Here is a 12,096-nt window from a genome sequence, read left to right on the forward strand (position 1 = left end):
GCAGACGGCAAGTTGTCCGACAGAAAATAAGTCAGTGGAACAATGTTGGACATGGATCTGAAAGATGGAAACCATCCCAACTTCCGCATCTGCGTAGGAAACGTTACGGTGGGTTTTCTATCACACCAGCGTACACGTTCTTTCTCTGAGGACCATTTCACGTGCATTCTTCTCCCCCGAGTCTCACAGTGTGTGCACACCTTGAGCTTTCTCACTCGACGCCTCCTCCTAAACTCCCACAGACCTCAGACCTTAGGAACCAGGCTCCCGAGGATCGGGGTGTTTGCAACTCAAAGGCACGTGAGTTCTCCCTCTCTCTCTCTCTCTCTCTCACACACACAAACACACACACACACACACACACACAAGTGGGGATGCACCATTCTAACATCTAACATGCTCAGAGTCTCTATAATCAAAGGCACACAGCTGCCACCACACCCAGCAAACCAATAAATTCAAATTTGGTGGAAGCTTTGTCAGGCTGCAAAGATGTGCTCGTGTGCTATAAACTCCTACAAACTTGTTCTAACCCAGTGGTTCTCAGCCTGGCCGCTGCCCGTGGTGGGGGAAGGGTGGGAGGCCTGAATAACCAATGTCCAAAGGCAGGCCACATGCCAGACACATCAGAATCTTTCCAGGCGGTCCGAGCATCAGTGGGTGAGCCAAGCCTCAGGGGACGGCCGTGTGCAGGCCCATTTGAGAACCTCGGCTGCACAGCTTCTGGCAAGCCACGCGACTTCTCAAGGCCCAGCTCCTCATAGGAGACAGAATGGGCCCAACAGCCATGGATGCTTTGTTTCTGAATTAGTTCTCTTCCTGGTCTCATCCTACTTACTCCCCTGCTCAAGCAAAGCTTTTTATTGTGTTAGGATCACTGCAAGCTTCTGTATGCAGAGTGAAAATGCACATTTCACTTTTTTCTCCAAATGGATTCTACTGCCCTCCCCAGATAAATGTTGTTCAGTCTGCAACTTTGCTTCCAGACCGCTCTGCATATTTACACATATGCGCGCACACACAAACATGTGTACAGGCCGACCTGCTTCTATACGTAGTAAATAATGCAAGTAGCCCAGATCATTATGTGTACGTACCTGTTTCTAAAAAATACAGAGTAATGTATGTTGCTTTTTCACTGAATATAACTTGGACATCTTTATATCTTGGTCCACAAAGATTCCACATGTTTAAAAAGACCACACGGGATTCCACTGCCCAGATACACCGTAGTTTATTTGACCAGTCCCTCTCCTGATACGCATTTCTCTTTTCCTTTCTTCTTTTTGCTATTACAAAATAAAATGTTGCAACGAATTACTGTATGCATACATATTTCCCCATGTTTGTCAATTTATGTGTGTAATAATTTCCCATAAGTGAAATTGTTGAGTCAAAGCACATCCGTGTTTAAATGTCAGCAGCTCTTGCCCTACAGCCCTGCCAGGGCCCACCTGGGGGAGTGTCCCGCTTCCCCACCCTCATCCCACAGCAAACCCTTAAATCAACGCTCAATTACAGAGAGGCAGAGCCTATTCCTGCCCTTTGGGTTCACTGGCATTTTTAGCTGCCTGTTTGTGTCTTTGACTGATTTCTCTATTGGACTGTGTTTATTTTTCTCATTGATTTCAAAGAACTCACTGCATATTAAGGCTATTGGTCCTTTTCCACAGGCATTGAAAATAATATATCTTACGGGTTTTTTCCTCACTTATTTACATATATTTTTTATTTGCATAGGGATTTAAAATTTTAGGAAATCATACTCATCAGGCTTTTTCTATTACAGTTTCATATTTTCTATCATATTTAGCAAGGTCTTCTTCACCCCTCAATTATTTAAAAACTCGCCTGAGTTCTCTTTCAGTACTTATAGAATTTCACTGTTATATTTTTATTCTTTGTTCGACCTGGAACTTGTTTTTGTATAAAGAGGAAAGTTTTATTTTTTCCAAATTATCAGCCAGTTTTACCAAGACCATTAATTAAGAACCCACGTTCCCTCCCCTGACTGTGGGGAGATGCCGTCCTTGCCTTGCACTAATTTTCCATGTGAAATTTGGGAAAGACTTGCTCTGCTATCCATTGTAGCTTTGCCTAAAGATCCTGTGGAATTTGTCTTTGCTTATCACCTTTATTTTTCATTTGTTCTCTGGCCCTTCTCATAAGTTTCCTTTAAAATTTTTTTGCCATCTAAGGTAGAAGAAAAATTGCATCTTAAAAAATTGCTGAGTTTGGTTTGGTGCTTATGCACACAAAGTTCCATAAGTATCTGTGCACAGTGCTCCCTTCAGCTTAGACATCTCTCCATCATGATGTCCAGAGAGCTCCCTCATGCTCCTGCTGGCAGCACAGCACAGCCACTGTGAGGAGAGGTCAGACTTCACTTAACCACCTGTTATGGGCTGAGTCTTCACATTCCCCAAATTCATACATTGGAGTCCTGACCCCCAGGACTACAGAATGGGACTTTGTTTGGAAATAGAGTCTTTACAGAGGTGACTAAGTTAAAATGAGGTCATTAGGGTGGGTCCTAATCCCATATAACTGATGTCCTTATAAAAAGGGGAAATTAGGACACAGAAACACACAGAAGGAAGACGATATGGGAACACAGGGAGAAGATGCCAGCACAAGCCAAAGAGAGAGTCCTCAGGAAAAAAAGAACCCTGCCAAAACTTGATCTTGAATTTCCAGCCTCCAGAACTGTGAGATGATATAAATGTCTGCTGTTTAAGCCCCTCAGTCTGTGGTACTTTGTTCCAGAGACCCTTACAAACTACTGTAGCATTCCTCTATTAATGGATACTGACACAGTTTCCAGAGTTTTCTTAGAGGAGATAAGCTAGAAGAAATATCTCGCAGACATTGGTAGCTCCTTTGGGGAAATCATACATGACTTTTCTGTTTTCTTTCTAGAATGCCTCCTTTCTCCACACTTGTCAAGCTGCCTTTCTTCGACCGAACCACTGAAATCCCACCTGCGTCACAACTGGTTCCTCAAAGGAATGGAACTGAGTTTGAAATTCTCCTTCTCCGCCTGCTCTATCCCAACCCTTCAGGACACCCTGCACCTTCCCTCCCAGCCCTCGGACAGTAACGCATGCAGAGAGCAGCAATTCTGCCCCGCGTGGGGACAGTCTCTGAGATGAAGGCCTGATGTAAGAACAACGGCCTGGAGCATCCTCCCATCCAAACGGGACTCTAGTTCACTTTGGGTGGTGAATTTGGACGCGAGCTCCATCTGGGCTGAAAGGAGACATACGCAACATCAGATGTTCTCTTGTTAACCTCCCAGTGATGAAGGATTTTTCATCCAATCCCTACGGAATCAGCTTAATTTCTCAACACAAAGCTATTAAAGATAGTAAGTTTTCTCTAACAACTGATAAAAGAGGGAAACTGACAAGTCAAATTCAGATCATGCCTCCGCCTTCTCTGGCGTCCTGGTGCCCACTGATAGGACTCGAAACCCTCTCGTCAGTAGGACGACAGCAGAGCCTTTTCACACTCCTCATCAGAGTCGCGGGTGAGAATTCTGTTCTGGACTAGAAACACCTATGTCTGAGGCTTTGAATCCCAGCACCACCCCTTCGTGGCTGGACAAGTCACTTCAGCTTTCTGGGCGTCACTGCCTCTCAGCAGGCTGAATCAGGTGGTCCTATGACCCCTTCCGCCTCTCACACCCTACGTGTCCTTAAAATGCTTCCAAGAATTTCATGCTTTTGGACTGGCCATTTCCTAACAATCAGTATGAACTTGACACTGCAGCCCTCTCCTTAGACACACTTCCTTCCTGAGCTACAGGATGGCCAGCCCAGCACCCAGGGCCCCAGCAAAGACCAAAGAAGCCCCAAGCCTGTGACCCAGCCCAGCTCTAGCGAGCTCCCCTCCCTCCTTCTCACTGTCACTTGCTTCACAGCTATGACCATCAGCTGATTGGTGTTGCTCAAAAAAAAAAGAAAGGAAGTGGTGGACTTCCGCTCCAAGCATATGCGGCTGCTATAAATGCAGAGAAAGGAAAGAAAGAGCATTAAAAACAATAACACACAATATACATCCATGAGCACGCTGGAAGCAAAGGAAGCATACCGCCAGCGGACTGGGGACCATCGCTCTCCCTGAAAGCCGCAAAGCAGGATGGGCTCAAACTGAAGAGGGAAACCGCAGCCCAAGTGCAGGCGGCAGGGGCCGGCTGGGAAGGGGGGAGAAGTCCCAAGGGTGTGATGCCTTGGAAGCGACAGAGCCTGGGTGGCGTGGTGGAGGAGCAGCCAGGCAGCCAAGCCTCTCCAACTCCGCAGCTGCCTGAACCACTAAGAGAACAGAAAGCCTCTGCAGAGAAGACACACATTCAGAGAGGCAGGGCAGGCCTCATGTGCACCCCACATGCTGGGCCCCGGCTCATCCTGCCCCATGCCTCTCACCTTCCTCCTAGCTCCTGGGGGACAGGACCACACAACAAATGCAGCCCTGAAAGACTAACTCCCAGGGCACTTAAAAAAAAAAAGACCAGCACTCCTCCTGGAAATATCAGCACGTCAGGAAAGTCACCCCATGAAGGAAGGTACCAGATGAGCAACAGATGGGCCAATGCAAGGGAGACAGAGGTCACAGAGCAAGAAGAGAATGTCTGCAGGGGGACCAGCAACCAAAATGCAGGAGCCTAATGTAGAATTAAAAAACAAAGAATTAACCACATTCCTTGGAAATCAACCATGCGCTTGCTAAAATATCAAAGACTCAAGAGATGGACTGACTGACAGGACAGAGAGGATCAAAGATCTTTCCTGAGATAAAGATTAACCTGATGGCTGCATGAAACACAATGCAAAGGGCAAAAGAGGGAAGAAGGACAGGAAAAGTGCATTCACTGCAGCTGTGTTTATAATATCAAAGATGGGGGAAATCCCAAACGTCTATCAATAAACGATCATATTTTCTACTCTGTGGAGTAAAATGCAATGATCACTGACAAGAAGAGCTCCCCCATCACCGGCATGCTGTCAATTAAACAAAGAAAGTTGCAGAATGTTATTAGTATTAAGAAGACACCCATCCCCCAACATTGTACCTTCTGAAACACACACATACACATGTGTGAATGCAGAGGATGAAAAATACACCAAACTGCCCTCCCATGGCGGGAAGTGAGGGGGGTGGTTAAGGAGGGTTTCAGTGTTGCCTGTCCCATCTGAATTCTTCACTAATGGATCTCTACTTGTGCATCAGTTATGCACTTGAACACTTTCTTTTTGTTTTTTATTTTTTGAGGAAGATTAGCCCTGAGCTAATTACTGCCAATCCTCCTCTTTTTGCTGAGGAAGACTGGCCCTGAGCTAACATCCATGCCCATCTTCCTCTACTTTATATGGGGGATGCCTACCACAGCATGGCTTTTGCCAAGTGGTGCCATGTCCACACCCAGGATCTGAACCGGTGAACCCCAGGCCGCCAAGAATCAAAATGTGTGAACTTAACTGCTGCGCCACCGGGCCCGCCCCTACACTTGAACACTTTCAAAAAGAAAATGAGAGAAGGTGAGAGAAACTCACTTTAGAAATGGTATTTACTTATCCCTGACCCCTTTGGGAATGCTGTCATGAGCCCCCACTCAAGACTGCGGTGGCAGATTCCCAGGGCCACCCACCTGGGAGAGGCCGTGGCAGTGACGTCAGTTCTTCCCACAGGCCAGGTATGGCACTGCACGCATGGTCTCCAGTGTGCGTCACAGTGAACCCCCTGCGATCGCTCCAGTGACAAAGACTCAAAGAGTAGCTTAAAAACACAGAGTGGGATTCGAGCCCGAGGGCACCTCAGCCCCTGCTCTCAACCACTGTCAATAAAAATATTCAGTAAATGCGGCTTTGAGGCATTATAGCAATCAAATGCTTCAAACATTCTTAGCATTTAAGATGAAAACAACTGGGGCCTGCGCCCTGGCCGAGAGGCTGGGTTCGTGCGCTCCGTCCGATTCAGCAGCCCAGGGTTTCGCTAGTTCACGGGTTTAGATCCTGAGTGTGGACCTAGCGCTGTGCAGCAAGCCATGCTGAGGCGGTGTCCCACACAGCACAACTAGAAGGACATACAACCAGAATGCACAACTGTGCACTGGGGGTCTTTGGGGAGAAGAGGAAAATAAAAAAAGGTTGGCAACAGATGTTAGCTCAGGGCCATTTTTAAATAAATTAATAAATAAATAAAAATAATAAAATATATGTTAAAAAGAAAAAGACGAAAATAACCACAGCATTCTGCCTCCACCCAAGCAAAGCCTGAAGATCTTGTAAGGGGGCAGCAGGAGGTCACCCAGCAGACTTCAAAAGCTCTGGTCCCCAAGGTGCTCCAAGAACAAACTCATCCTGTGGCATCACGAAGGTGTGAGAGGGCGCTGACACGCCCTCCCTGTGAACATCACCTGCACAGCGGCCCTGGAGAGGCCCGCAACAGCCATCCCGCTTACTCACTTTATCCCGTCTGTCCAGCATTTCTCAAGTCCTTGAGCAAGGAAGGCTTCCCTGGGAATACCATTAAAAATCGCACAGTGCCTGCTTCGGGAATCCAGGCCAGCTGTCCAATGAAAGGCCTGTGGACTCCTCATCCCCGGGAAAATACACATTCCCATCAATCAGATAACAAAACCTGAGTGTCCAACACATACAGAGGTGACACTGAGGCTGATTTGAAATGTAGATGCCCACTGCTAAATGGGAGTTAAAAATAGTCTCTTACTAAGCATGATATAGAATGGGTCCCGATGGAAGAAATTATAAAAGTCCTATGCTACGAAAATGATAAATGTATAAATAAATAAATAATGTAGAAATATAGAGCTTGGGGGGGAATATTTCAACAATCATGATGACGGATTCACAATGGAAGGTATCTGAGTGCTGAGAAGAGGTACGTTAAGACCCCAGAAGATGCATTTAGTCAACTAATTCCCCAAAGCACACTTCAGCTGTTAACACGTGTGTAGCGAGACTGAAGAGAAACTGCCAGAGCGCAGCAAGAAGATGGAGGGTTCCAGAAAAAAAAGAGAGAAGAATGAAACTGATAGATGGCTTGGTATCTTGACTCAGTGGGGTTTGAGTCAAGGGGGGTTTCAGCTTAATATCAGATGGTCAGTAGACAATCATAGTAATAGGTACAAGGCCAAGTGAGCAAACACAGCATCAAGAGTTTACTCTGGGAAAAAACAACGGGGTACGAGGAAGAAGGTGGAGCTGGAGTACGCGCCTTGCTTCCACAGCAAACATGATCACAGTAGACACCAAATGGCGTCTTAACCCCCATTATAGAAGGGTCATCCCGGGTGTGGGAGTGCTCCTCTCTCGGAGTAGGAAGTCAGCAGACACTGTCTAAAACTGATACATAAAAAAAAAAAAGCAAAGGAGCATATTTTCAGAAAATAAGGAGGAGAATTCTAGAAGAAATAGCTAAAAAAAATTTTAAACATTACTTTTGGGGAGCAGTACTAGAGGATGGGAAGGTATTGTTATAAATTCAAAGTAAATAAAAAGAAAAATTAACTTTGGTTGCACCAAAACATTTCCGTGACAACTTAACCACAATGGATAGATTTAATAAATTGTCAGAATGACCAGGACAGAATGCAGATTTATCGACGAAGACAAACAGATGGAGAGAAAAAGGACAAGGTCACATGTTGGACATTCCAATGCTCTTTGTAGCCATGTGGAATATAACTAACCAACCAATATTTAAATGCGGCTTTTCCTACAATGCCGCGCTAGGTCCTCCTCCACCCTGCTACACTCCCCGATTGATGCATCAGCCTCCGCTCAGATCAAGGCATCTTGCACTCAGCGTGCCAATCTGGAAGTCCAGAACCCTCCCACGTCCGTGCTCCCCTCCAGTGCTCCAGCACAGCGCTGAGGGGTGTTGCCACCAGCTTCAGGAGCCAGGACCCCAGTGTCAGAGCTAGGTACCTCCAGGACAGAGGATGCTGCCTACCAAGTACTAGCCATCATAAGAGCTTTCAGTACACCCTCCTCAGCAATCAAGGTATCACCAATATTCTAAGTCATCCTCACCCCCCTCCTGCCACCATCAGCCTTTGGAAGGTTCCGAGAATAAACACTTGGTTTCCCAGAAATAAAAGAACCAAGAGATAGTCATTTTTGAGTCATTAAACCAACTGTCACGTAAACTAAATATTCTTCTTTCTGCTGGCATCTTTGGCCTTGGCCAAATTCAACTGCACTCAAGATTCCAATTCAACCACCTTTCAAGACTCATAGGGCAAGCCTTCCGTACTTCTTAAAGGCTAAAAGAAATTTCAAATTGATGCAAGCTAACATTTTGTCAGACCCAATTATAAGCTAATAGAAAACTTCCCTTCTAACATAATATCAAAATGAAGGAATGAACTTTTCCTTTAAAATCCAATCAGCCTAGTTTTTTCTTATCTTCCCACAATTCCTCGGTTAAAACAGAAAACAACAACAAAAAAACACCTCTTTTTCCAAGTGAAAAAGAAGCAACTTGTTTAAATCGAAGGCAGAAGAGGAAGACGACAAGACGTAAATAAGTCAGGCCATTCAACTACAATCTCTCTTTAAGACTCTACCTTTTGGTTTCAATTGCTTTAAAAGAAAAAAAAAGTTCAGTAGGTGGACATTTTTAAAAAATTCTCCCCCAAAGGCCTAAATTCCTAATTTTTTCTCCATTCATTTACAGCTAATCTAATCCAGAAGTGGAAGAAAACGTTAAAACTTACAAACCGGCAGAGAAGAGGTGAGTTTAGAGATAACTGAAAAAAATCTCTACAGTGAAAGCAGAGAACGTCAAATGAGCTCAGACTGTGAAGGAGCCCGCCAAGCCGTGGGCACAGATGACGGACAGGACAGAGCCACACAACGGGAACAGGAACTATTTCTCCCAGGACACACTGCCGCTGCGGGCGGGGACAAGACCCCTTCTGTGAGCAACTTTGTGGTTTGAAAGAATCTCAGGAAGGACGGGACGAAACATCCTCTTCCCGCTCAGAGGGTCTGCATTTGGGTCATTATCACTGAAAAGTCAGCGAGGTCCTGCCATTTCAGGGCCCCTGAGAAGGGGCAAGTGCCCATCTAGTCTGCGGACACTGTGAGTTACTGGCAAGAGAAACGCAATTTGGTTTCAAAAGCAAATGGTAGCTCAACGGGATCTAACACAGGCTGAGTCCCTAAGTCCCAACTCTGAAAGGCTCTGAAAAACAAGCCTTTTTGCTAAGTTTTAGGGAACTTCATTTAGTGACAACATCTGCCCGAAGCTGACACACAGCTATTTATAGTCTCTCTCTACTCCACTTAGCGAGACTATTCACACTGTCAGTGCAGAAGCAGTAACGGGTGAGATCACAGGATGCTGCTGAGATCGTCCTGAAGGGCTATGGCACAAGTCGTGTCAGTATGCATGCACACCCCTCCACACGCAATGCTGAAATTCAGATTCTAAATTTGAATTCCAAATCTGAAAAATCCTGAATTCCAAAACATATCTTGGCACAGGGTTTTGGATAATGATCATGGACATGCTATGTGCTCCATACGTGATATCCTACTAAGAGGTCTTTGGTTTAAAAACAGAGAAATCAGACCTGAGCTTAGATTATTAAACATGAGCCTGAAAAAGGCTATGGCGAGTTACTTCTGAAATGGAAATCTAGCAAAATGATCTTTCTGCCAATTTCACCCCTCAGGAACGGTAAAGACCTAAAGTATCCACCTCATTTTTATCCTAGCTTAAAACATTAAAAATATTCCAGTTATTAAGACTATTTACAAAATCCTACATATGGAAGCACTCCAAATACAGAGGATAATACAAATCAATTTCTATTTTACTGCCAAATTTCTCTAAATACATCAAATGTATGATGTAGATAGAATAAAGTGATTTGATAAGATAATTCAGCAGACAAGATTTCTCACTTAAAACATCTAATACTTTACAAGTATTAAAACCTTGTTTTGGGCGGGGTAGGGGGGTGTAGGGGACCGGAGGGACACACATCAATGAATTTAATTACATTTAATGAAAATGCCGCCTTCGTAAGAACAATGAATTTGTTGTTTCTAAAACAAAGTCAGATACTAGAATAAATTTCATTTCTTCCAGAAATTCTCAGGCACCACGTGATTTTTTTTTTTAAACATGAAAAGTCAGATGTGAGACATCTCCGACTGTTTAAATACAGGCTGAAATTCTTCAGGGTTTAAGAAAAAGAGCAACTCCCCCAGTCAACAGTTTTACTTGGGTACAATGCAATCTAGGGGAGTCAAGCAAACATTAAAATAACCTGCGACACTGTTTCCAGCATAAAAAGATTCAAACTCTAACTTCTCCAACGCTTATCTTTCTCGTTCTTGAACATTCAAACAAACAGAAAAATGAAAAGCATTTGTACAGTTATGTAAGTGGGTCTGAGGTTTTGGAGCACATTCCTAAAAAAATATTTAACTCAAATTTACATTTTACTACACGAAACTTCCCTGCTCTCCAAGTCACTCACCGGCTAATCGAGTTACTTTACTGTAAAAATGTGTCAAACAAAGAGGAATCATGCTAAATTTTAGCAGTGGTTCAGAGAGTTTCGTGTTTTTACGTAACTGCTTGCTTTCTGTAGGAAAAGAAATGTATACAAAAACCTTTGCAGGCATGCAACACTTCTCCATCGAGTCACTTCGCTGAACACAGTGGAATTTTCCAATGGATTTATGTAAGACTCAGCCAAACGAAAACGCCTTCTTTCCGAGATCGAGCTTCCTGTGCCCGAGGACGCCCCTCGCGTTTCCCGGGACCCGCCGCTTCCGCACTTGGCGCGCTCGGGGGCCCCTGGAGTGCCCGGCGGGCCCGGCCCTCGCGCCCCGTCCGGGAGCCGAACCCTGGGGGCACTAGGCTTAGGAGGAAAGCTGGCACAACCCATCTTTTTATCCGAATGAGCTCATCACATTTTCCCTCTGACTTCAGAGGCCCAAGGCCCTGGGGTCCCTGCTCCGGGGTGCTGGGCGCACACAAACGGGCCACGCAGGAGCACGGCCGCCTCCTCCCCTGGCCGCCAGCCCACAGGTCCTGCGTCCCCGCGGCCCGCCGGCCAGGCGGAGGCAGCGCGCGGCCACTCCTACCTGTGCCAGGTGAGGCGAGGGCGGGGCGCTGGGCTCCGGGGCCGCCGGGCGGCCGGGCGGGCGTCCGCGGGCAGCTCCGGGCGCAGCTCGGGGCCGCGGGCTCCTCCTCGCTCTTCCCGCCGCCGGAGTCGCCTCAGCCGCCCAGCGCGCGGCGCTTCCTCATTTTGGGCAACTTCCTTAACGCGCCCGGGCAGGCCCCGCACTTCCTCCCGGCCGCCGCGCCCCGCCGCCCCGGGCCCGCCCCGCCGCCGTGCGCCCCAGCGCCCCAGCGCCCCGTGCGCCCCCAGCGGCCCCAGCCCCGTGCACCCCCAGCACCCCGATGGCCCCAGCGGCCCAAGCGCCGCGTGCGCCCCGGGCGGAGCAGCGGTGGCCGGAGCGCGCGGGGACCAGGCCGGTGTGGGTTGCCTGGGAAGCGGGAGGCGTGAGGGCAGAGGGGAGTGCAGTTGGGGTCGCTCTGATCTCCTCGCAGGCGCAGAAGGGCGGCCATATGCAAGGAGGGGGCACTGCCAACAGCAGGAACCTCTCGCCGCCTCGCCTGCAGCCGGATCCTTCTAAGGCCCGACAGGCGCCCAGGGGGGCGCGCCCGTTTCGCTGTGCATTTGCTCAGGAAGAGGTTCGTGTTCACTGTGCAGTGTATTCCCAGCCGCCACCCCAAGACGCCCCTGTTGACCGGTGACCAGGAGGCCCTAGGAATCCGCCAGGTGGCCTCTGCCTTAGGTGGATGGCAGACTTCTTGGCGCACCTCTGGGTGGGCCCAGCCTGTCCCAGGCGGCCGTGTTCTGAGGGCTTTCATCATTACGAGGCTCTTGACAGCGAGTTTAACTCGCTTCCTTGTACCTGCAACCAGTTCTGACGTCTGGATCTGAATAGAAGAAGTTTACTCCTTATCTGTAGTCCTTAAAATGGTTTAAAAATACCTACCTGGTTCCCCTCCCGCCTTTTTTTCTTGAAAGGTTCTCTTTAAAAA

The 12,096-nt window shown here is 47.3% G+C and overlaps 1 protein-coding gene across 2 annotated transcripts in view; it reads right to left on the reverse strand.

Moving 5' to 3' along the window:
* The window catches only part of SYK (spleen associated tyrosine kinase), a 94,884-nt gene extending 83,540 nt beyond the window's left edge, over positions 1-11,344 (reverse strand). The window contains exon 1 of one of the 2 annotated variants that reach the window (XM_070590884.1): positions 11,130-11,344. The gene's annotated coding sequence lies outside the window, so the exon portion shown is untranslated. The remainder of the gene's footprint in view (positions 1-11,129) is intronic. The other variant, XM_070590883.1, reaches the window with a different exon arrangement.
* Positions 11,345-12,096: the final 752 nt, after the last annotated feature.

Source organism: Equus przewalskii, chromosome 22, assembly GCF_037783145.1.
Source record: "Equus przewalskii isolate Varuska chromosome 22, EquPr2, whole genome shotgun sequence".
Classification (NCBI taxonomy): domain Eukaryota; kingdom Metazoa; phylum Chordata; class Mammalia; order Perissodactyla; family Equidae; genus Equus; species Equus przewalskii.